The 25,822-nt window shown below is 40.3% G+C and overlaps 2 long non-coding RNA genes across 2 annotated transcripts in view; both read right to left on the bottom strand.

Annotated features, from left to right (window-relative positions):
- Positions 1–25,822, bottom strand: part of LOC140708414 (uncharacterized) — a 45,960-nt gene that overhangs the window by 20,039 nt on the left and 99 nt on the right. The window lies entirely within an intron of this gene.
- LOC144588694 (uncharacterized) lies at positions 826–25,822 on the bottom strand. Its single transcript, XR_013544375.1, has 2 exons — positions 7,153–25,822; positions 826–6,202 (listed from the first exon to the last, which is right to left on the bottom strand). It is a non-coding gene; the product is annotated as an uncharacterized LOC144588694 (long non-coding RNA).

The following is a 25,822-nucleotide window of genomic DNA, read 5'->3' as shown; positions in this document are numbered from 1 at the left end:
TTAATTAGAAATCCTATTTTGCTGTCTCCCATAGAAAAATATGGCAGGCACTCTGAAGCCAGCAAAGAAAAGTAGGTTACAGAGGTTCAGCTGATGGAATATATATCTCTGCCTTGGCACAGAGAATTGTGTCCTTCTTCTGGTAGTTCTCAGTTCCAATGATGTATATTTTGCTCTTCATTTATTTGTTCCTAGTCAGCTGCTCTGCATGGGATACCATAATAGCCATGAATGATTCCAAATCATGAAAGAAAGGAGGCTTTGAAAAATATTTAATCTTCTCTCTCTCTCTCTCTTGCCATTTTATTCCATTTGTTTTGCTATTTTATGCTCTAGTGGGTACTCCATCTTCCATCCCACAGATTCCATTCTAGCACTGCAACCAAACAATATTTTTAATTACCAATGCCATTTCTACAGGCGCTTTTATCCTTCAGGAACCCAATATGTCTCTAGACATGCTGTCTTTCTGACTAGCTCTGTCCAAGATGACTAGCAAGGATTTGCCAGGGTTTCAAACTCTAAGAGTTTCTGTCAGCCTTGTCTGAAGATATCAAGGGTAGTAACTTGGAACTTCTGCATACAAAGCCTACAATCTGTCTTTGAGCTAGCAGAATTTGAGTAAGCAGAATTTTTTCCTCTGGGATTTTAATGCAAACATATCTAATTTTGGACTTTTGAATCAATAAATGATCAATCAAAACCAAAATTCTTTGAAATTTGCTCATGTTTGCATGTTGCAAAGGAGTCTTCTAGTTTAAAAAAAGTTCCAAAGTGTGTATATTGAAGGAAGCACATGCAAAGCACACATATTTGAGACAATAATGATAAAAAACATATAATTTTATGGCAAATTGTATGCAAATAAGTGTATATAAGGCAAAATTACATGCACGTTTATTCATTCTTTCATTCAATTTATATACTAGCCCATTAGTGCAGGCACTGCCCTGGGTGGTGTACACAAGGTTAAAACTCACATACCCTCAATATAAGACAATAACGAAAAATATGATTGAAACCAATAAAACAATAGAATAGATTAGGCATCATTCAGTCTCGAGAGACTATGGTGATGTGCTCTGTATGGAGGACTTGGAACAGCATCTAGTGTGGCTGAGGAGACCAATTCGAGAGTGACAATCCCTTCCACACTGAAGACAAATACAATCTGTCCCCTGTCCAGGCCCGGCTGACCACTCAGATCTCAGGGTTTCCCATCTGTTGAGGTCCATTCCTAAGGCCTTCAGATCCCGCTTGCAGATGTCCTTGTATCGCAGCTGTGGGTCTCCCTCTGGGGTGATTTCTCCATACAGGAGATCCTTTGGAATCCGACCATCAGCCATTTTCACAACATGCCCAAGCCATGCCCATAGCAATACAAGAGACAAAAATTAATCATAGTTAGGAATAGCCCAATAAAAAAACTAAAATTGATTAAAACATTAAAAAATATTATTGACACTATTCAGGAGATTAAAGTTGTTAAAGGCAGGTTTAAATAATTCTGCCTTTACTGTTCTTCTAAACACAAGGAGGGAAGGTGCCTGGCATATCTCTGTTGGAATTTTATTCCAAACACTAGAGGCAACAATTCCTTGTATTCACCTTTTTGGACTCCCTCGATGTGGCCACTTTTAACAGCATAGATGGAGTGGGTGGGATGAATAGCTCATTGCTGTGAAAGACACTCCAATACATATCGAGGTCCTAAAGAGTATATGGCATTATAGGACATAACCAGCACCTTGAATTGAGTGTGGAAACTAACAGGGAGCCAACAAAGGTATGCCAAGACTGGGGATATGGGATTCACCAGATTCAGCAATCAGTTTGGTAACTGCATTTTGGATCTGCTGAAGTTTCTGCACTGTTTTCAAGAGCAGCCCTACACAAAGAGCATTACAGGAGTCTCTTTTTTTAGATAGCTTATGCACAAACCTCTGTTGCTAGGCATTTAGGCTGGGGCACAAGTATACAAATCAACTGAAGCTGATAGGAGGTACTCTTGGCCACAGCAGATTTTTGAACCTCCATAGAGGGGGCCGGCTCCAAGAGTTATGCACCCAGTACTTCAGGGCGAGTATAACCTCATGGAGGTCAAGCAAATTTGTATATATTAGGAAAAATGCATAGACAAATCTATGCATGTGAACTTCTAAAAAAAACCTCCTATGTTCAGAATGAATTGAACTGTAAACTGGAAAAAATAGAAACCAGGAGAAAGAAAGAAATGTGAGATTTATCCATTCCCTACTTAATAGCTCCTGATTCCTAAAGGACTGCCACATTTCTTCAGCATGTGTATCATCTAGGAAAGACTCTTGGTCTGATTTAAACTTTCCTACCACACCCACAATGATGAGATATCGAGTATCTAGTGCCAGTACAGTGTGTCTGAGTATCTCATCTACTTTTCCATCACTTATTTTCCCCTAGTGTACCCTTTAATTGTTGTCTTTCTATCGAGAAGAGTTATTTTTCTCAAAGCAGATTTTCATGGTGGGGCTGGTGTTACACGTATATCTTCTTTTTCTTGGCATGAGAAGTATTTCCTGGTGTATAATCTGCTTTCATTTTTGCCCTCCCCCACCTTTTTAAAAAAAGAAATATATTTGGTCAGAGGCACATCTTTTGTTCTGGTGCCTGCTGTTGAGTTGAACTGAAATTTATGTCCATCTCCCTTTTCCATTCTCCCACATTGCCGAAAGAGATGACAAATGAAATGGACTGGTTATGGTCAAATAGCAAATTTCACAGTTGGTCATGGATTAACGGGAAGCAAAAACAAACACAAATGAAGTCATCCTGATTGTTACGAATGGTCCTCTGGTTGCCGTCAAAGAAAAGCTAAAGCACAGCATAAAAGCATACCAATGAATAAGATCTGTGATTGCCCTTTGAAACCACTGCAAGCTTTCCTGACATTCAGAATGGCCCGGATCTCCCCCTCTAATGGATTTGTACATTTCATCTGTCTGGGTGTGTGGCGATGAAAGATGAGAAATATACCATTCTTTAACCTCAGTATACCACATTTCACAGAAAATTACAACAGGGCAATATTTCCATAGCAGACAAAGGACTGAATGTTTTCTGTGAAGTTTATGACACTATGATGTATGTGCAGCTTTATCTATGCACTTAAAAAATTTATATAGCATGGGTAAACCACATGGAAAATGCTTTTGGAAGATTAAGGTTTTTAAGTCAATCTTCATAGCTCATTTTTTGCTAGTCCTGGTTTCCTTCATTGCCCTTTTCTGTCCTTTCAGTTACTATGGCTTCTGCTGGAAAACTGTGATAACTACAATAGAAAAGAGTATGAGGCTTGTAATAAAATTCCAGATAATCTATCATCTCCTCCTCTGTGGGTTACCATTTTGCTTTGGGGATGACTGCGCTGGCCTTTGTTTGATTCTTTGACTACTTCTCCATATGCTTCAATACGTCCCAGAAGGCAACATTATATTCCAGTCAGAGTCTTCCATTTGTATAGCATGCCCATGCAGAAGTCCTCTGCCTTTTAGATTTACCACACATACTTTCTACATCAGATCCATTTTTTTTTGGTTAAACTTAATATATGTATTATTTTTATTGCTTACATGTATGTCTCACCTTTCCTGCATTGATCTCAAGACAGCTTATATAGCTCTTTTCCTCCACACTTTATCCTAACAGCATCCCTTTGAATTAAGCCAGGGTAAGAGAAGATCTTTGGGCCAAGGTCAGTAAGTTCCAGTGGGGACTTGAACTTGGTTCTCCCAAGGATCAGTTCAACACTCTAACCACTACCCCACAAAAGTTAAATAACCATCATGCATATGGCTCCTTTCCAGGTTCACTTCAATCCCCAGTAGGGTGTAGCAACTAGCTGATGGGTTTTTAGTAATTATCTTTTTATCAAAGACTCATATAGATCCTCCAAGAGCTTTGTTGTTCACAGTGTTATTAACATCGTAAAATGAAGAAACAATGGCAATTGGATTATAAAAGGCAGCAACCTGGAATCAAGTATGTACTGCCCAATTAGCAACTGTAGCACAATACAGGATTTTGCAATAAGGCGCTTTGTCCTGTTTCATCATTCTCCACAGCCTGAAATAAAACATGGAAAGGATGGAACACCACTGCTGCCATTCTGAATGATCTCGTCCTATGTTCTAAATGTGCCCACATGTTGATGTAATCGATTCCTGTGCCAGTGCATGGATGTCTTCAGGGTGCACCCAGTGCTATATATGATGCTTCCCCTTTCCTTCACATGTTGAATAGCTGAATATATAGTCAACATTTTCTCAGAATTCCAGCTGTACCCTTTCCTTTTTTCTTAGAAAAATGATTGAACATGATAGACGTAATGTAGCTCCACATTCTCTAGTCAAGTCCATCCTAAGAGGTTTGTCTAGATGTGTGATTTCACACCTAGGGTGTATTTGTTCCACAGTTTGGTCTGGGTTAGGAACAGGCCTGTTTCCTCCTTTTCCCAGCAACCACAAGGCGTGCAAGCCCTTATGAACCAGCCCATTCCTGTTAAATGTCTACCCACACTTTTTTGGGTTCCTGTCAGAGGTTACTGGTTTTTTGGTTTGGTTTGGTTTTTTGTGCAGATTGGATTGAAGTGTTTTTGTTCCATTCCACCATATGTGATTCCTGGGACTCAAAGATGATAGCTTAAGCTGTCTCTGCTTAAGCCACTTAAGGATCTTGAGAAATGGACGGTTTCCTTCCTGCTCACTTTTCACCCTTTTACTGCATCACTGATGCACTGTGTCAGTTAGGCAAAATCAAAAAGAAATTAAAAGCTTTATCTGCCTTCCCCTCCACAGGGGTGAGGGAAGGAAGGTTTCCATTTCTCAAGATCCTTAAGTGGCTTAACAAAAGAATGACAGAGGAGACAGGAGGGGGAATTTTGGTTTTTTGTTTTGCTCTGTTTCTTTTCAAAAGGGAAGAACAATATAGATTGTGCTGAACAGAGTTGCTTGAGGTATGGCATGGGTCATCCTTGCTTGTTGATGCAGGATTGTCACAAATGACATAGCACTTCAAAGCAACCCTGTTTGCATGACCTAGACTGGGTTAGTTGGACCATCTAATCAGACTCTCACTGTTCTAAGAAGGCTTTCCTTGTCATTATTAATAGATTTATAGTATAGTTAAGACTCACAGAGCTGAAGCACTGGGCCATTTTGATTAGCTGAGACTATGGCATCTGCTCATAGGCTTCATTGTCTCTTCTGAGATCGTGGGAAATCACAGTCAGCTTGTGACTAAGCACAGAAGGCAACCCTCCAAAAATGGTTGAGGAGACTATCCTGATGCATACATTAGGCACTTCAATTGCATTCCTCACAGTGGTTGGGGAAGGGGTTGGTTTTCTTAGTAACAGCAATTAAGACCAATTAGCTTTACAAAAGACTGACTCCTAGACTTTTGATTAATCTGCTGCCCTTCTTAAAATTATTGAATATTCTTTCAAACCGTTCTTGAGAAATGGACAGCTTAAGGAATACATTTAATATTAAGGAAATGTTAAGAATTATTATTAATATCATTATTATACTATAACAATTATTAATAATAATAACAATTTGCATTCATATTACTAATAACATTTTAGCAAATGATAGCACATCAGGTTTATAAGGAGGAGGGCAGTTTCTCCCGCAATAGCTAACCCACCTTGCATCCTGCTATGGGATAAAGGGAGATGTGTTGTGGCATAGATTGTTGCCGGGCAGAGAGTGTGTGGCTTGGCTCTGCTGACTCCAGATTTCTCACCCCCTTCCACTGTTTGACTGTGTGGAGGAGGAATTTGCGAAGGGCTGCCAAAGTCAGTGAAATTGCAATCAGTCTAGATACACACATATGTATCTTGGAAACTATGCAGTCCTGATTACCACACCTCACAAAAGCTGGAAAAGGAGCAGGAAATGATAACCCAAATGATCAAAGTGCTGAGGTAACTCCCTGATAATTAAAGATTATCATATTTGGGGGCTTTTTAAAATAAGGAAAGAAAGGCAAAAACTCTGCCATATGACAGAGATGTATAAGGTTCTTCATACCATGGAGAAAATAACTTGTTTTTCTTTCTGTTTCATACTGCTGTAACTTGGGGTCAATCAACTATTAAAGACACCATCAGAGGTACGCACGCTCCTCTTGAAGTCTAAAGGTCCTCTTTTTTGCCAGTGCTCTGTTAAAAACAAATATATGTCTATGGAAATAATAAGAGTCTGCTAATTCTCCCTCCCCTATCAAATTAACTTCTATTTGTTCAAAGGAAGAACATTTTGGTACATTTTTTCCCATGACAGGTAGGAAATTAACTGCATACCATGAGCTATTGAATTCAACTTTAACAGTATCAATAAACATTCCTGATTAAATTATGGAATTGATTTTGTAATTCTGGCCATTATGTTTTTACATCAATATCATCATATGACAAGCAAATGTAGTTACTGCTTTCTTATTGATCGCAGGCATGGCACTCCAAAGCATTCATTTGACTATATTACAAAATCAAACTTGATTTCCTATGGATTGCAGTAACTTTGAATCATAACCCAATGTGAAGACGCAAGGACATATGGGATATCAAATTATTCAAGGACACATCCCCCCCATCCCTCCCTCAGATGTCGAAAAGCTAAAAAGCACTGCCGGGTTGTTTTAACCAGTTTTATGCAGGACCTGGCTTGCAGGCACACAATTATTTTCATGTGTCAGTCCTTAATCTCCCTCTCTTAACAGTGATCAGCAATCTATCATGCTTCTAAGTAACACAAATGCTATTTATTAACAAGAAGGAACACAGCATTATTTATAATGCTCTCATTCAAGCAATCCAACCAAAGCGAAGCAGAAAAACACACACACACACACAAGGAAAAGTTTCAATGATGATTTGGGAGCATTACGCTCTGTCTCCCCCAGTCCACTCTATCAAAGATAATAGTTACTTGTTGGCCCATTCTGTTTCACCATAAGGTTTAATGTTCTGTTAAGAGAATGCATAATTCAAAACCACCCATGTTATTCCAACTCATGCATAATAGTAAATCAAAGGTGTAATCGTGCTAGATATTTATGTCTAAAGAGACGGAAAAGCAAGCCTGATCAGATTGGGGAAGTTTCAGTTACCTAGCTTGGTTTTTCAACTGTTGCAATTCTGTTTATAGGAGTCCTCCCATGTCAAACCGTCACAAAGCTGGAGGTACCTTGCTGGTATTGTAATGCTAAACAAAGACAAACAGCCAGTTGAGACTATAAGCTACTTTGTCAGTTCCCTGCATTAGAGCATGCCTCCTTGAACGCTGATACATTACCTGAAGGTGTCTTTTCAAACTGGCAAGTCATGTTTCTTCCTGTGTAATTATATCAGCATCTGTTTCAAAAACCCAACTAATCCTTTGGGCTTTGTGGGTCAGCTAAAGGCTTGCGCTCCGATCACGAGTGCTGGATTAATCTTTAATATTTGCAGAAGTATTTAGAGTCATAACAAGGATTTGCCCCAACAGGCCTCGTGGAAAACAAGAACAGGTTTTCACCCACACCATTACTCTTCTCAGCATAGAATGCTAGCATAAAAGGTGTGAATTCACAGAGATTAAGGTAATGCAACATGCACAGACTTTTCAAACATAATGAAGTGGCATACAGAGAGCAAGCAGCTTTTGCATTTCACCCACAGGTTTTTCTGCTTAAAATCTGTCTGGAAGCCCAAGTGAATCTCAGATACAATGCTGGCACTTGAAGATGGTGCTAAAACATGCATATGAAATGAGGCTGGCCTAAAACTTGGTTTGGTTGGGGCAAGGACATGATGAGTCTCCCTTGACAATTCCATGGAAAGAAGCTGGCCATGGCATTGTCAAGGGGGAGTCATCGTGACCTTGAATCTTTCTTTACCACTGACTCAAACAAACAAGCAAGGAAACACCCTTGAGGTCAGGCAGCTAATTTAGGAGGTATGGGGTAGGCTGTGTGGCACGCACAGTTCTGTTTATCAGTACTCCCTCTCCACCTTCCCATTCATTAACTGATGGGACAGTTGCCTCTCTCTGCCTAATGGTAAGTGTGGCGTTCACCCTTGTGGCACCTGCGTGTTTTGCCCTCACAAAGGCTCACGTCATGTTTTCCTCTCGCTGCCACCAGTGGATTACCTCAATCCACAATATAAATCACGTTTGTTAGAACGCTTGTCTTGTAAATGCAAACTGAACTTATTTATTGAAGTGAATCAGATTTAATAATAACAGAAGTTCTTCAGATAAACATTGTACACAAGCAAATCATTAACAGTTCTCTCAGTACATACTTTTCTCTTGCAATAGCATTACCACCTTCTCTACCTATTTTCTTAACCAGCCTTCTATCTTTCAGTATTTGTCCCCACTTTCTCTGACTAACCAGCCCTTATCTCTATCTGGATCTCAATCTCGAACTGTATCTCTATCTCTGTCTTCATCTCTATCTTCATCTCTATCTGACTCCATCTCTCCTGCCAAACCTTCATATATCTGCTGACTTCTCCTCTCCAGTCCTCTCATAGGCTCATGCAAATTAGCTCATGACTATGAATAGCATGAGTGATGTGGGGCAATCGTCACAGTACGGTTGGCCCTGATATACATGTGTCTATCCATGCTTCCAACCCTTCTCTCATCATTAGATGACAGACTAACCACCAAAACTTTTGCTGTCCAGGGAAACATTATATTCTAAGATGAGGGGAATAAGTATTTGGGTTGGAAACCATGCCACCCAGGCTAGTTTGAGCTAAGATCATGCCAGGAATGCCAGTCATTCATATGTCTCTCCGCATTGATACATAGACTGCTTCCAAGCATCCTCATCAAAACTCAGTTCTTGTCCAGGTCTGGGATTGTATTGTGCACTTCCAGTTTCTTTGCCCTCCCAACCCTGGAATAAAGACATGAGAGAAGATTATGGATTAAAACACGGGCCACACTTTATTAATCATAATCAATGTTGCCATCCTTTGGCAAAGGGGGGCCTGCTGTAGGGCGGAATCAGGTTAAATTGTAGAGGTCCCAAAGGACCCCCTAAGCAACAAATGGGTGAGTCCCTGGCTCCAAGTTTTTGCGGTCTTAAACAACCGCAAAAACCTGGCAGGCCACAATTTGACCACTTGAGGATCTCAAGCCAGCTTGACTGTTGGTCCAGTTGTGGCCTAGCACATCTTTCCCCCAAGCGCTGTAATCACACGATCCACAGCACTGGAAGTTCAGATGGGCTACAGCTTACCTGAGTTTGCAATGGGACTCACCAGAAAACCTGCTATATCCGCACTACATGCCACTAGCCATCCTAAGTCCCATGCCCGCCATCAAACCTATCAAGCTCAGCACGCAGCCCCCCTTTGATGTCTTCGATGAAGACAGCCAAACCCAAATTGGACAGATGTATGGCATCGTTCTGAAAAAACTCAGGCCTATCCACGCGGATCCTTTGGTGTCCAACCACCGATCCAAGGCTGGTGCAGACCACTCTGCAGACCTCCCAGTTAACACTCCTGCATGCTGTGTTAGCGGAGAAAAAAATCCTGGCATCTCTCCATGCCAACCGAGGGACAATTGTCGACCATACGATATGCACGGCCGGATATGAAGCTTTCAACCATCTCAAGTCATACAAAATGTCCAAGATTAAGGCTTTTCCATGATGCCTGGCCAGGTCATTGCCACCCAGATATATGAACAATAAATCTGGTGGAAGCTGGCCAAAATCAACAGCCATACACAATTGGCTCCACAGTATCCCATGCAGCCCCTTCCATAAGATGTGGGCTCTGGCTCCAAGGCCCAGGTTGCTCATGGGGATGCAGCCACATAACATGCTGCCCAATAAACATAGCTGTGCCCTAAAATCAAAACATGTCACCGTCACCCCGTCATCACGGAGCCTGAGGAAATACAATAAAAACCAGGCCCTTGCCTAGACATTAGGAAGTATTCTGATATACCTACGGTAGTTGGATGAAGACCACCTACCCAAACGTTCAATTTCGTCTGTATTGTATCCCAAGGCAGCAGCTGTGGATGCTACCCCAATTCTAAAAGAGTGTGTTCCAAATTGTGATCCCTGTACCTCCACCCTATCCAGCGCTACGTCTGTGAGTTTCCAGAACTGATACTTTGTCAATGGGGAACTATATGTTTAAAGAAACAGCCTTGATCTTGTCCCTTAACAACCAAGTATTTAATCATGGCCTTCAGAGGGCAAATTCGTTCTTTATGGCAACATGCTAGCATAAGTTACGTAGCCCTCCCTATTTGGTTGGCATTGGATTGTCTAATTAAAATTTGTACCATTCCATCCATAACCCTAATGTCCTGCCATTGCAGAACTACTCTAGACTCGTCATTCTTTCCAGTGGCAACTACCTCACTAATCCTAAGGGCCACAAAAAATATCAACAATGACGTTGCTGTAAATAAAACTATTTCATATTCATCCCTGCACAACAGCTCCCACTGCTTACAGATGTGCTCTAACAATGCAGGTGATATGGGAGCCCTGGTGTCCTGAACTCCACCCCTTTCCTTAGACCTCCCTTCAATAATTTTCTTAATGTGGTAATCTGAGGAATAATCCTGATACGCATTAATCCTAGAGTAGAAGGCGAGCGCGGACAACCTACCCTGAATAGTTCCAGGTGCCAGTCCCCTTCTATTCAAATACGCAATGAATTGTTGAAGGTGATCTACTGGTGCAGGCCAGACAGGCTCCAAGTTAACCAGCTTCCTAAATTCCTGAAACTATACTCATAGACGAGTACCCTTGGTGCTAGGGCCAAGCCTATTGCCCTTTCCGTGTCTTCTCACCAATCTGCCAAACCTCTGGGGGCAGAATCTCCAGGAACTCTTTGGCTCCTGGATCTAGCTCCCTGAACCACCTGATCTGTTGATGCGACAAGGCATCAGCTAAACTATTTGTCTGAACCAAAATGTTGAATTTCACGGCCCACAGTGTGAATGCCCTAACCAATGCCATGACCCTCTCTGAATGAGACGTAAGGTTGTTTACAATGTAAACAACAGCTTGTTTCTCACACCAAAAATGCACGACACAGTTTGACCACTCTTCTGCCCATACCCCATAGTTCACCCACTATTGGGAAGAATTCCAGGAATGTTAGATCCCTGCTAGTATCGGACTAATGTCAATTTTCAGGCCATGTGCTGGTACGCCATCTCCCTCTGAAATAAATTCCAAACTCTAGAGAATCCGCAGCATCCAAATGGACTTGGAAGTCCACCTTAAGCCCTATCTCACTTCTCCAGAAAGATAATCCATTAAACTCAGCTAAAAACTGACACCAAACTTGTAGGTCCTCTCTCATACCACACGTAACTCCCGTCGTATGCCAAGGGCAATGCAGGCCTTTCATTGTGTTGCACAGCTGACATAAAAAGGCGTGACCTGACACCAGGACTCTGCAAGTAAAGTTTAAATGGCCTACAATCTCCTGAAGCTCTCACAAAGACACCTTTCTTTTTTGTAATAGGGATGCTATCCAAATCTTGAGATCAGCTAATTTGTTGTTGGCCAGCTTTAATTTCTGTTGTACAGTATCTAGCTCAATGCCGAGGAAAGTCAGGAAAGTAGAAGGTTTTTCTGTCTTTTCCTCTGCCAATGGTAAACCTATATCATCGGCCATTGCCGAAAATAAATTTACACCTCCCTGTGTTACTTTCACCACACACAAAAAATCATCAAGATAATGGACCATAGACTTACGGCCCACCCTGCTCCTGAGCTTCCATTCAATAAATGAGCTGAAACACTCAAATGCCACACAGAACACAGAGCAACCTATAGGCAAGGCTCTATCGATGTAAAAGGATCCCTGAAATTGAAAGCCTAACAGATCAAAATCTTGTGGATGAATTGGCAGAATCCAAAGGCTGTTTTAATATCACATTTTGCTACCTCTGCCCCTACACCACACTTCCCGTATCATGCGAACCACCTGATCAAAAGAGGTGTAGCACACTGTACAAATTTCCAGAGGGATGGCATCACTGACCGACTGTCCTCCAGGTAGGACAAATGATGTATCAGTATAAACTCACCTTGGATATTTTTTGGAACTATTCCTAAAGGTGAGATCCTTAAAGTTTTTAAAGGGGGCATCGCAAAAGGTCCTAGTACTCTCCCTTCCCATACTTCCTTGGCAATTTTTCCTGAACCACAATTTCCATTCGACACACGGACTTCAGGTTCTGTGCAACATATGCTTTTTGCTCACCGACAGCCGGGATCCTAAAGCCATACTTAAAGCCGTCTAATAAATAAATAGCATCCACCTTGCAGGAGTAATCCTGTAGCCAAGCTTCTAAACTGCAACCCTAGTTGGATTGGTGCCCTTTTTCAGTGTTACCCCCTTTATTACTGCGTTGTTTACCCCCTCCTGTGCCCCTATTCTGATGCTGGGCCCTGACTTTAACACAGAACATTTTGGGGTGCTGATCCCCACATGCTGAACACTCATGCCTAAAACGGCATGGTTTCCTTGTGCAACTGCCTTTGGCATTGTAATCCCAATGGAGCAGGTGGGGTTGAACCACCTGCCCAACTCCTACACGGGGATTTTGAACCTGGGCAGCCTTTCTGTTCAAATGTCAGCTATCGAACCTATCCCCCGGGTTGGGTCTGGCTGGAGTCATGGACTGCAACCAAAGACCCAGTAGGGGTTCATCCCATCTGAGATTCAGATGAATCATACTGCTCATATGAAACGATTCATCATAGTTAAGCCAAGCCCAGTGAAATCCACATATGCTCTGTATATTAAGTCCAAATATTGAAATAGGGATTGCGCCCACTATGGTTGTGCCTTTACAACCACACCAGCGTAAATTAAGATAGTCAGTTGGACCATGTCCTATCCGGCTTCTTCCTCCTCCATCTCTTCTCGTCTTTCTCATCCTCCTTGTCTATATCCTTTTTTCCCACATTTCTGTTTAACAACTCAAATAGATCTACATATATTTATCTTTTCAAATTTTTTCCTGAGTCACTGGGGTGAGATGGTCACCTAAGGGCATCATGTAATCACTGAATTGTAAGGCTTGCAGAGTCACAGTATTATAACCCGTGACTGGAACAGATGGGTATGGAAAAACTCCTACACCAGCTGTAGTGTTCAGTGGTGTTGGAAATGTAACGTGGGGATATGGTGCAGCCCATCCACCAAATTGCATGCTAAAACAGGGCCACAAAGTGTTTGAGGCCCTGAAACCCTGTGTCAAATGGCGTATAAAAGGGGGAATTAAATTGTCTGCTGCCAGCCCAAGGCCAGGCAGGGATCAATGATGGAGTGCTTGGTGCAGCTGCTGACTCACCAGTGGAAGATGTATCCAGGCTTCTGTCATCCTTGCCATACAGCTGGTCCAGGTCGCTCATGTTCACCACATCCTGCCTGTCTTGAACCACAGCTGTAGAACCATACCCCACCTTGGTAGCTGATCTTTGCCCATATTTCAGTATGCTGGGACCTTGGTGTTGCTGCTGCCCCATCTAACTCACATATGGATGTCCCTGCTGACTGTTGCTCCCCCTCAAGAACAGCAAATCTGGACATTAGGTCATCCAATATAGCTTTAAGTTTGTCCCTACGATGGATCTTGGCCTCTTTAGCTGAGCAGCATGGCTGAGCCTCACCATACTGAAGTGCCTGCTGCACCAGCCTTTCAGCCTCCAAAGCAGATATTTTTCTTGAAGTTGCTGCCATATAGGCCAAGATTCCTCATCTGATAAGAACTGAGGTGGAGACACCTGGGGAACTGGCCGTTTTCTGGCTGGCTGTTTCCCTTTCTTATTCCCCTGAACCTTGTGCGATGTCATTATTCACTTAATGCTTTAAACAATCAAAAGGCACCAAGTGACTAATCAGTTTAGTTATCAATTAAATGGTCAGCCCATGCTATTTTGACTAAAGAAAAAAGGATTAGGCTTATAACTCACCACTGTGACTGCTACAGCGATGCCACCCTACCCTTGCATTCAAAGCGCTTAGTTTGGCTCAATGTAATTACTGTTGCTTGCTTTTAATTATTTATGCTATCGTTACAATGAACTATGCTTTCCTTGATAATTTGCAATAATTATTTATTCAATTTAGTATTATTAAGTAAACCGATGAATTCAATTAATGTTAATTATACAGTTGCTAGCTCGATTACCAATTTATACAATTGTAGTTAATGTAAGATAAATCTAGAAGCCCCTCAATAAGTGATTAATAACCCTCAAATAGATATAATAACTACAACAATCTATACCTTAATTAATTAACTATATTCATATATGCAAATAATATTCTTTCTTAGGTAGATAGTTCAGCACTTGCTCCATGTATCTATCTATCTATCTATCTATCTATCTATCTATCTATCTATCTATCTATCTATCTATCTATCTATCTATCTATCTATCTATCTATCTATCTATCTATCTATCTATCTATCTATCTATCTATCTATCTATCTATCTATCTATCTATCTATCTGTCTGTCTGTCTGTCTGTCTGTCTGTCTGTCTATCATTTATTTATTTATTTATTTATTTATTTATTTATTTATTTATTTATTTATTTATTTATTTATTTATTTATTTATTTATTTATTTAACTGATCTAGAGAGGCTGCTGACAAAATGTCTCACCAATTCACATGTGGTGCCTCATGGCCTGTACTGCTTCACCTAACCACTAAGGTGGTGCTGTTCCAACAAGGCACCAATGTTCTAAACCCCGATCCGCGAGAGGAGGGAGGATGGAAGGGGGAAAGAAGTGAAACACTAACAGCTGGTAAACCAAGTAGCTGTGCCACGCACCACCAAACGGCTGTAAATCCAAAAGGAATAAGATGTAGAATGGGGCAACTGGAGAAGACATGATTAAACCTTTGTATGGACTGAGATTCCGCACAGTTATTCAACAGCAAACCAAACCAAAAGTAGAACTGCATGAAACATGTAATTTAACCCTTACAGAAACTGAATTATTTCACAGGTTCCTTTCCGTTGCTTAAAATGGAGCAAGCTTTATTGATACTGTATGTGTTGTGTTTTTCTCACATCTGGACAGCAGTTTTCAACTGCAGCTTTGTTAGCTGTTTTGGGAAAGTTTCTCCTTTTGCTCTTTTGGAAAGTTATATCTGATTAAAACAAATATATAAATGGCAGACACTGCTGTAATTTGTTTTATATACACATGTAACATAAGCCTGAGAATATGCTGGTTCTTGGGCCTGAAACCAGTAATCCCTTTACTGGGTGTACGGTTAGTGTGCATACTGTAATGAGCTAATGGAAGAGGGAAGTTATTTATGCAGTTTGGATTAAGAGAAACAGGTGGCTTTGCTAAGGATATGACTTATATTCTGATTACACAAGACCCTGTTCTTACCTCACACACAGACATCTGATATTCCCAAATAGACACCACGGTGCCAGGTTGGTCCATGCTGTTAATGTTTTTACTGATACAAATAAATTTTGAAAATATCCCTGCTCTACAGTACAAATTATAGCTTCTATATGAACAAGAAAAGGGTACGGAGTAGGGTAGGAGGTTGTCCTTGATAAAGTTTTGAGAAACACATTTAGAACATATATTGTATTTCAGGGGTTGTTTTTAACAACCAGCTTTTCAAAAGGCTGTGTCTTCCAAGGCACAGTATACCTTTGCTTAATGGAAAAGCTTGTTTATTTATTCCATAGTCTTCCAATATATACAGAGGTGGGGCAGGTCATGGTTGGCAGAATAGTTTCTGGAAATAATTATGGGAACAGACTTGAGAGGAATCCATATAAATAGGGTCCACCTCTGAATAAAGCCACGTAATGTGGGGCCTGCCAAGTTTACTACTAACCCACAAAAGGCTTTTCTCCTCAGGCCCTAATTCCAGGGCTTATGCATGGCTCCATGGGCTTTTGCAAAAAAAGGGGGGGCCCTCATGGGTAGCTGTGTGGGTACACTACTTCCGGTATGTTTCCTTTGTATATACACACCAGCTCTTTTTCCTGTCACCTTCTTTTGCACCTGGCTTTTTGGTATGCCAGTCTTAGGCAAATGACACACATCTGAACAGCCAGAGAGCCTTGACACCAACTGGGGATAGGTGAGAATGAGTGCTGAGGACTTTAAATCCACCGCCACTTAAAAATGCAGTTTCATCCTTCTCCAGCACCACTTTGCCCTGAGAACGGTTTCCTTCTCTGGAAACCCATGGAAGCACAATAATCCCCCAAGACTTGGCAAATGGCTGCTCTGGTGATTTCTGGGTCTCCAGTACATCCCAAGATTGTAGGAAGGGCAGGTTCACTTTTGGGCCTGTTGAATGCATTCCCCTTCCCTCCCCCCAGCAAGCCCCGATCTTGGGCCTTCACCTATCCTTGCCAGGTGCTGGTGCAGCAAATCTGCCCTCTCCATTTGGTGCAGTGTGGGATGGGGTGAATTTGCCAGGGATTTCTCAGCAAAGTGAATTAGGCTTTGGAGGTAGTGCACAATCTCCCCTTCTGTTTTCCCATCCTTTCCCATCCCGTTTAGGATTGTCCTGTTTGGTTCCTTCACCCTTGATGGTCATGGCAAAAGAGCTCTACTACAAGCATATTACAAAACATTGCCTGCCATTCTCTGAGTGAGCTGACATTGCACTGAGCAGCAAATGTCTTTGTGTGAGGCCGGCGTTGTCCAAGGCACACAAAAAAAAGAACTAAGGATTTGCATGACGTGCGCTTCTGTCCATAAATGTAGGTCAGAGAAGAAGAATTCAAAATGGATAAGGAAACGGAGACCATGGATAAATGAGCATGTGTGACACTGAAAGAACAGGAAGAGGGAGAGAGAGATGGAACTGGAATTTTTTAAAGTATGTTTATTTGAAAGGAATATAAGAATAAAGGAAAGAGAGTGGCTGAACATAAAAGGTTACACGTTTCTTTACAGATGTGGATATTACTACACATATGACATCTGAAGTATTTATGTTATGACTCTCCGAAATAAGCCTAACTTGTTAATTAATAATGCAAGAAATGTCACAAAGTTATTCTATGCCTACATGCATGCACACACATGTATACACATATCCCTTCATCTCTCCAAAGTGAAAGCACTGCTGCTACATAAAAGAGGATTATTCAATGGCAGATAGTTGAAAAGTGAGTGCCTCAATTGACACAGGGTGAGAATATACAGAGAAGATGACCCAGGTTTATTTGGGTTGATTTGAAGTTTCTATGGCAGCTAAATCGCTATTGTTGTTCAATATTTAATTAACCTAGACAATTTTGGGGGCAGGAATCCACAATACTCTTTAAACAAGGATCCCAACAGGATCACAAGTCATCCACCCTCCTCTGTCAATAACACTACCCTCTTCCCTACTTCTTCTTTTTTTTTAAAATGGCAAGTGGCTTAGTGCTGAGGTGGTATAACGACTTGTGTAACTACAATGCTTATCTGACATAGTACTACATTGGAAAAGTGTCATAAAAATTGTTCAGAGGAGACAAAGATGTTGAGTTAAGGGAGATGTTCACAATACTGACATACCATACCCCACTGAAAGGCATGTCAGTACAGTTGGAACATCCCCCTTAACATCTTTGTCTCCTCTGAACTTTTTCTAAAGTTATGCTCCTCCAGTTTAGTACTATATCAGAATAGAGCTGCAGGTTTTCTAATTATATCAGTTCAGCACTATGTCACTTGCCAAATTTTAAAATTTTTAAAAAGACACCCTGTGGTGCTTAGCACTTGGTCAGAGAGTTCCACAGGACACTTACCTGCCACCTTTGTGCTGAAGCAAGCCCCAAAACCTCTGCAGTGCGTAGCATAGGCCCCTTGAACAAGTTTGACCTTATAAAAACATGTTACTTGTATCCAGTACTTCGCAAGTACAGACACATAGGCTTTGTGACTCCTTAGAATTCACAACAGCTCAGTTAGGTAGGGCTCTTAAAGATAGCTAGTTTGTGGCCCTCTCCATTCCCTGGATTAAGTCAGACCCTGCTGTTCAAGAGACCAGTCCTTTTGTAAGAATTTTTATAATTATTTTTATTAGAAAAACAGCTTCCTAGAATCAATTTATATTGATTCTCAAGTTTTAGTATAAAGAACATACTCAAGCTTTAGTATAAAGAACATACTCAAGCTTTAGTATAAAGAACATACTCAAAGATTATTACAGTTAAATAAAATAACAAATCCCCATTAAAATAAAAAAAAACATTACTAAGCTGGGCTAAGGTGGGTTAGCCCTACCTCCTTCTTTCTTTTTACATTCTCTCTCCATAAAGCCACATGCTCAAACCATGAAATTCTTTTTCTCTCCCATCATCATGGAATCAAACTGCTCTCACATAACCCATCATCCATTTTCTACATTCTCTAACTCCTCCCTTCTTCTTGACACTTCATAACTGTTAACCAATTAGCCTCAAGGGGCTGTAACACCTTCCTCCGCCCTCAATTCCCATGAAGATCCAGGTGTTTTAGCACTTCTCCAATTTGCTTGGAATGCTGAGTCTTTCACGGGCCTCTTTGTCTGATATTCAGCTTTATCTCGATCCACACTGTACCGATCCACACTGTACTGGTTCTCAGAAAAACACTCTCATAGCACTTAGAAAAACACATTCCAATGTCTCAAATCATCTTCACACAAAACCTGTCTAACTCCATCTTACATTTCTCTGACTACATATCCCACACAACTCCATCACACTCTCAGTGTCACCTTAGGACACACTTCCCATTACCCGTCCGGACTGAAATAGATGATCACACATGACAGAAAGAAGAAAAAAGTGATGTGAATGGAAACTCTTCCAAAAAGAACACTAGCCCCTGAAGAAAAAAACAATGAATGCCTCTGAAAAAGACTGGGCTTATTTGCAGTTAATCATGCATCATGTTCTTGACAGAAAATATATCTAATTTAAACGTGCCAACTCCAGCATAAACTACAGGGTAACCTGCAATATCATCATACCCAAAGTGTTGTATTTTAGCATCTGACTAATAATTTTCATTTCTTCTAATTTACTTTACATAGTGGTTCCCATTCCCTTTCATGATGGCTGCTTGATTGCAATGACATAACAGGGCACTTATAATCTCACCAGCAGGTTACTATTTGTGTATCTAGAATTATTACAATTGGTTGGGACAATTCTGATAATAGTTAGCCAACGGGTTTGCTTTTTTTTTTTTTCTTAGCCACAAGAAATCTTTCAAATAAAGTTATTTTAGCAAGAGGGAGGAGAGCTTAGGAGCTCATAAATAAGCTATTAAAATCATTGGTCTCAGAAGACAGTGCATTAATTGCCCAGAAAAGTCATTAAATTTATGCTGTGAATTTAGAAAAGTGTTTGACCAAAGGTGCTGCCTCCTGTTTATTATTAATATTAGCATGAAGTTCAGTTAATCATGTTTTAATTTCCTGATTTTTTTTACCTCCTCTTGAAAGTTAATTTGTTCCACAGGCACATGACTGCATGTCTTCAGTCAGTTCTTATGTATATAATTACTCAAACCATTTTGTTCAGCGAAATTTAGAGAAAGAACCCCTCAGTCATTTGTACACAAAGTATACTTTCAAACAGAAAACATCTGATTGCTTTGGTACTTCCATGTAACCTCAGTGACTTGTAAAATCTATCCAGTACATTTGTACTTATTCTGGTAAGGTATTTGCCTCTCCTTCCAAAACACAGAGATGTGTTTAGTTGTTTTGTCTGTGTCTGTTTGTTCACAGCATTTATAGGGCCATAGCAAAGATCTTCAGGGTTGTTTAACAGAAAAGCCAATTTAAAAGCCATCAGTAGCAATAACAAACCATAAAATATGCTGCAACAAAAGAGAATTAAAAAAAACCCACAAGCTGGAGTGGATGAAAAACGCTGAAAACAGATTCAAAAATGTGTAAAAATAATATCTTTGCCAATTACAAAACTGAACATCCAGGTTGCTGGATGAGCCTGAATGCCTGTTACTGAACAGTCTTCAGCCCGAATCCTATTTAAGATATCTTAGGCATTTAGTCTAGACATGTTCCATCATTCATAAACTAAGTAGATCATTTTAGTGTTTCATACAGCATCATTTTAAATACCCCATACATTAAACATTTATTTATTTATTTATTTATTTATTTATTTATTTATTTGATTTTTACCCCGCCCCTCTAGACCATGTCTACTCGGGGCGGCTTACAAAATAAAACAAAACAGTATAAAAATATATAAAATCATAAAATTACAAATTTCAATTTCAATTTACATATTATGTGCTGTCAAGTAAGATGTTTAAGGAGATGTATACCATTGTCATTCGCCAGTGAGCTTCCATGACTGAGAAGGGACTTTAATCTAGCTCTTTGAAATACAGTACTAGTTCTAAAGTGGTGAAAACGTTTGACACTGAATCTTCTGAATTTTGCGTTATTTTTAAAATCTGATATGCATCCAATATCACACTGTCAGCCAACCACAAATATGAAGGAATTTTCTTCACCACCCTCTGTAGCCTTCTGGACTGCTCAAATACAGGGTCCAGACAGTTCCCCAGCTCTTTAGATTAGTTTGGATTGCCTAAGGACTACTGTAGGGAAAGGAGATTCTACCAATTGAAGCAATTCCATCAATAGAAATACTTTGCTGGATCTCAGCCTTTATCTACCAATGATTCAACAGTTGGTGCATCTGTTACTCCTAACTGATAATACTATCTTCCTCTAATATTACTTTTAAACAATACAATTTTCACGGCATGTGTAACTGAAGGTATTGCATTAAGCTGAAATACAGCTGTAGAATTTATCATCTACAGGAATCACATCGAGAGATCTAGAAAGAGATTTCCATTCAGGATAATCACATGCTTTCTGAATACCACGAGGGATATTATAACTGGTATCTCTTTAAGTAGCTAAAATATGAACTATTCTTCTTACATTGTTAGCCAGTCTTCTTTCAGGAATAAATTTTGTTCAGTTATCTTGTGTGTATTATTCTGTAATTTTATTTAGGTGATCAACTAGAATGGTTTCCATAATATTATAATTTGTGTTCTAATTCTAGGCTTTTTGTGCACATCCAACTAATACTTATTTTCCTTTGCAGTTGCAGAGTTCTTATTTGTTGCTAAATTTTCAGTTGAGACCTGAATTGATATAGACGCCATGTTTATTCTGCTATAAATCCCTTAAAATTCAATGCAGGGTGGTTGTTTAAGGATTGTCAAACAGAAGGCAAAAGATTTGCATAAAATTTGCATACATTTTGCATGTGTTAATTTATATACATGTGCAAATTTAGAATTCACTGTTACAATTTAAATAGAAATGCAGTACATTTGCATGGTGGTCAGACTCTGACCAGAGGATGACACATATGCCTGCTGAGTCCACTATCCCAATGCTACGAGTAATGGACATCTTCAAAGCTAGTGGTCTCCCTTGCTATAGTTCTTCATATTCAAAATATATTTATTTAATGTACCAGTATTGTTATAATATTGTCCTGGATTGGAGCTCTTCAAACATATAATATCGTCAAACAAAAGCATGGCCCTGTCAAAAAAAAAGATGCATGGTTGTTATGCTTGGCATTTATAGGGTTTATAGGACCCAGGGAGAAAATAAATGTTTTAAATATGCCTTTTGTTAAAAAAAAGATGAACTTTGTTTACAGATAGACATATTAGAACACAACTGCAGCTATATTGAAATCCTGAAAAATGTTTTTATATTTATTATGTCCCTATCTTGTTGTTACAATCACCCTTCAGTTGCCTAACTGCTCTCAGAACCTTACTTCCCACCTCCCATAGCAGGACATAAAAGTACAGTAAATGTATTAAAATACTATTACTTCCAGCCAATTAATAGCCAATTAAAACAGTTTCTTCTCTCTTTTGCCCTCTCTTTCCTTAAATATATAAGGGCTGAAACCCTGTTGCTCAGCATAGTAAGTCACACAAAAGTAGGCCCACTGGACCAGTAGGGATTTGGTGGTTTCCACAAATCCCCTGGATTCACATTAGCCTTCTCTAGCTCTGACTTGCTTTAGTGTAATAAGTCATAACTATAGTAGGTTCATTTTAATCCGTGGAATTATGGAGGAGATGATTCACCAAATGCTCATTGATTCACCTACTCTAGCGTGATTTAATATGTTAAACAAGATATTTGCCATTAATAGCTAATGAATACAGTTTGAGGGTTTGGGTATATCTATCTAGATGTCCAGATACCCATGTTCTCCATACTCATATTCTCCATCTGTTGATCTCTGCTATACCCCAGTAACTTGTCATTGCACTGAATTCTCATCAACTGCATGATTATTCAGCTTCAGGTTCATTCTCTTGATGTGTCTTGACTCCTGGAATTTTTTCATCTCTGGCCCTCCTAGTCTGTACTTAATACCTGACAGAAATCCATTGTAAGTCCTGCTTGTGTTCAAGGTCTTGTTACATCCTTACTTGGATTTTCATTTTCAAAATAAGTTGTTTTTAAAAAGAGAGGAAGACAGAAATGTGAGATTAGGAACGTTGCTTGTTTGAATTATCCACAGAACAGAACAGCCGCTACAGCCAGTTCTCTGGTTAAGGTAGAGGAATGATTCTCTTCCCAACAATTGCCATGATATCGAAAAGAGTTCTATTCATACATAGTAGCATATGTGAGTGGGTGAGCCCCATGAGTAGGAATTGGCCCAATCGAAAGTCAAAGGAGGAGCAAGTCAGTGTAGCTGCAGCCAGAGAAGAGCTAGCTTGTGCAGCTCCATTGTCCTTTCCACACATGTGCACTCTCCTTTTGTGAAATGCACTAATAATATATTCTTTTTCAGATTAACATCTCCTCTAGCTCCTTTTCCTCTTATTGTCTGACATGCTGAATTATTGACTAAAATCCTGTTGATATAATTTATGCCACAGAAAGCCGATGATGCCATCAGTAGCGGTGATTTTTCAGAAATTAAACATTTTCAACATATCTCCCAACGGCCCAGAGGTTCCCATGTAATCTCATTTGCTGTTGAAAAGCTACAGAAGCTGTGGGATCTGAGTGGGCATTCCTGACAATGAGATTACACAGGAGCCTTAGGACCTTTGGGAGAGGAATTAGAAATGCTTAATTTCTGAGAAATCACCACTGCTGATGACATCATAAGATTTAAACAGCATAAGTCACACCAACAGGATTTCAGTGATAGACTGGAAACTCATGGGACAAAAATCTGACCTCTCACTGATTGTAAAGTGGAGTATGAACATAATATTTTACATACCAGCAAATATATTTTACATATCAGCAAACATATTCAGCTGAACAGAGACAATGAATGTGGATGTTTTCAAAAATGAAAAATTTTAATGTACAGTCTTACAAGTAATGACCTGTGAATTGAATACAAGGTCAAAATCCAATAGGAGAACAAACACACGGGCGTGATTGATCACATAGCAGCCAAAATGCTGCTGAGCAGTTATGCTGGTGGAAGAGAATGGTGTAACTTGTGGTGGCAAATAGCCACTAGTTAACAAGTCCTTGTTTATGTGCCAAGCCACTTGAATGGTACACAGTGAGAAACTGAGAAGGGATTCATTAATTAGTGGCAATTTGCCATTGCGAGTTATGACATTTCCCTCCTGCCAGCAGAACTGGGTAAGAGGATTTTAGCCAAGAGTTTTTCCCACTCTGTGGGTTTCCCTTCATTCATTCATTCAATCAATCAGTTGAATGCTCAGTTTCACAACCAAGGTTCAGTCGACTGGGGCTCTTTGCCACCTAGCAGTAGCAAGCCAAGAGATAGGGAAATAAAACTTTCATTTCCCCATGATTGCTAGCTGAGGGTAAGGCAGGCAGCCTATATGAGGCTTCTCTGTCCTCACCCTGGCCTCTTGGAAGGAAGGCATGATCCAGTGGCACGCCTGTGGGTCCAATGTAAGACTAGCTGGTCTCTTTGCTGCCAGATAGGAATTTTTGGCCCATCTTATTTGATTAGTGTATTGAACAAAAGAGAAGTGGAAGGTTTTGCCTATCCCACACTGGTTGCTCACAGGATCTGGCCAGCAAACACCAGGTGACCCTACCAGGCTGCTGCCTCCACAAGCCTTGTGATGAGCAATGGCTAGGGATGGCGCCCCTATGCATCCCCCCACCCAGTAAATGGAATCTCATTATCTGTGGTCCAGGATGTTGGATGGCCAGGAACTCATCTGGGTGCCCCTTTGGAACACCTCCCATTCCCATACGTGCTAATGTGACCTGCTAATTTAAACACAGCCCATTCCTGATCTGTCCCAAGGATCCTGTGAGCAACCAGTGTAAGGATGACAGCCCTGATCCATGGCTATATCATGACAGAAGCAGAGGTTAGCTGGGCCCCCCAGGTTTCTGCAATATGGCAGGGCCCTCTTCAAGAGTTGGGAGATCACCATTTAAATGTTAAATAAAGTTGTCCTTGTTGAACCCATCACCTGTGTCTCATGTCATTATTCCTCATAAGGGAGAGGGGAGGAAAATGAGGCTGGGTGCATGAAGTGTGGGGTTCATGGCTGCATAATTGCTCTTATGCAATCATGTAAGTGATAAGAATCTGGGCTGAGACCAGAAGGACTTTATTGACACTTGTATGTTGATCACTTCATGACAATGGCGACATCCAGCAATAACATTCCCATGCCATATGAATGCACTACTTTTGAGAGAAATCCATTCATACATTAATCGTCCAGTCATCATGTACTATAATAAGGTCTAGGGAAACCCTATTATTTCCATGCATCTGTGCATGTAAAGGCCCCAGAATGATCTCTGCTAGCCAAATTTCAACATTTGCTCAACTTTCAGACTGAAACACAAGGAAATTTGCTGTCTCCAGGAGTATGTGAATCACATCCATTGTATCTTTGTGTACTTTTATCCTATAGTCTTCCAAGAAAGGTTCTCCTATTCATTTCATTCTCAGCCAATTAATCCTGACATTTTTAGAGGGCCCCTGACCCCTTTCACTTAATTGGTCTAATCTTTAGTTGCAATGAAACTAGAAGTCCCCATTTATTAGGCTTCTGGAGAGTTAAAAAGAATACTCCTCATGTTATTCACTGAAATTGCTTCTTGGCTAGAACATTTTCCCGTCAGTATTTTTTCATATGCTCAGCAACATCTGCAGGATGTGAAGAGCAAAGAAACAAACCAGATGTTGTAGGAGGTAGCGACACAGAAAGGAACAGATTTTTTGTCCATCATCTGTCTTTATATGTTGGTTTTATAGCAGCCAAAAAAAAAAGGAGGGGGGAGAAAGAGTGTAAGAAAAAAAAAGGTTCATCTAAACCCTCTCAAACAAGAGATTGATAATCCTTTGTAAAAACTGACACATACTCTCATTAAAGCCAAATTTCCTTCAGCAATTTAGGAGGGGGGGAAATAGATTAAGGAAATGTGGATGTTTATCTCAGCCATCAGCATTTATTCATTTAGGTAATTATCACTTAATTAGGCTGTCAAAGGGCAGGAGAGACTTCAGCATTGATAAACCCAACACCAGGGAAGTTCACCATTTCTTCCTTGAAAGGCTTCGCCTTCTCCTCCTCCTCCTCCTCCTCAGTTCCAAGACTTCTTTCCCTGCCACCTAGCTTTTGTAAATGACGCTTGGGTAGGGATCAAAAATTACACAACTGAAATCCATCCGTCATAGTTCACCGTGTAGAGGAAACTCAACCTGGTACAACAGTGCCCCCAAAAGCAAATGATCAGCAAAAATC

Source organism: Pogona vitticeps, chromosome 1, assembly GCF_051106095.1.
Source record: "Pogona vitticeps strain Pit_001003342236 chromosome 1, PviZW2.1, whole genome shotgun sequence".
NCBI classification, from domain to species: Eukaryota; Metazoa; Chordata; class Lepidosauria; order Squamata; family Agamidae; genus Pogona; species Pogona vitticeps.
This window is presented reverse-complemented; position numbering and strand designations above follow the sequence as displayed.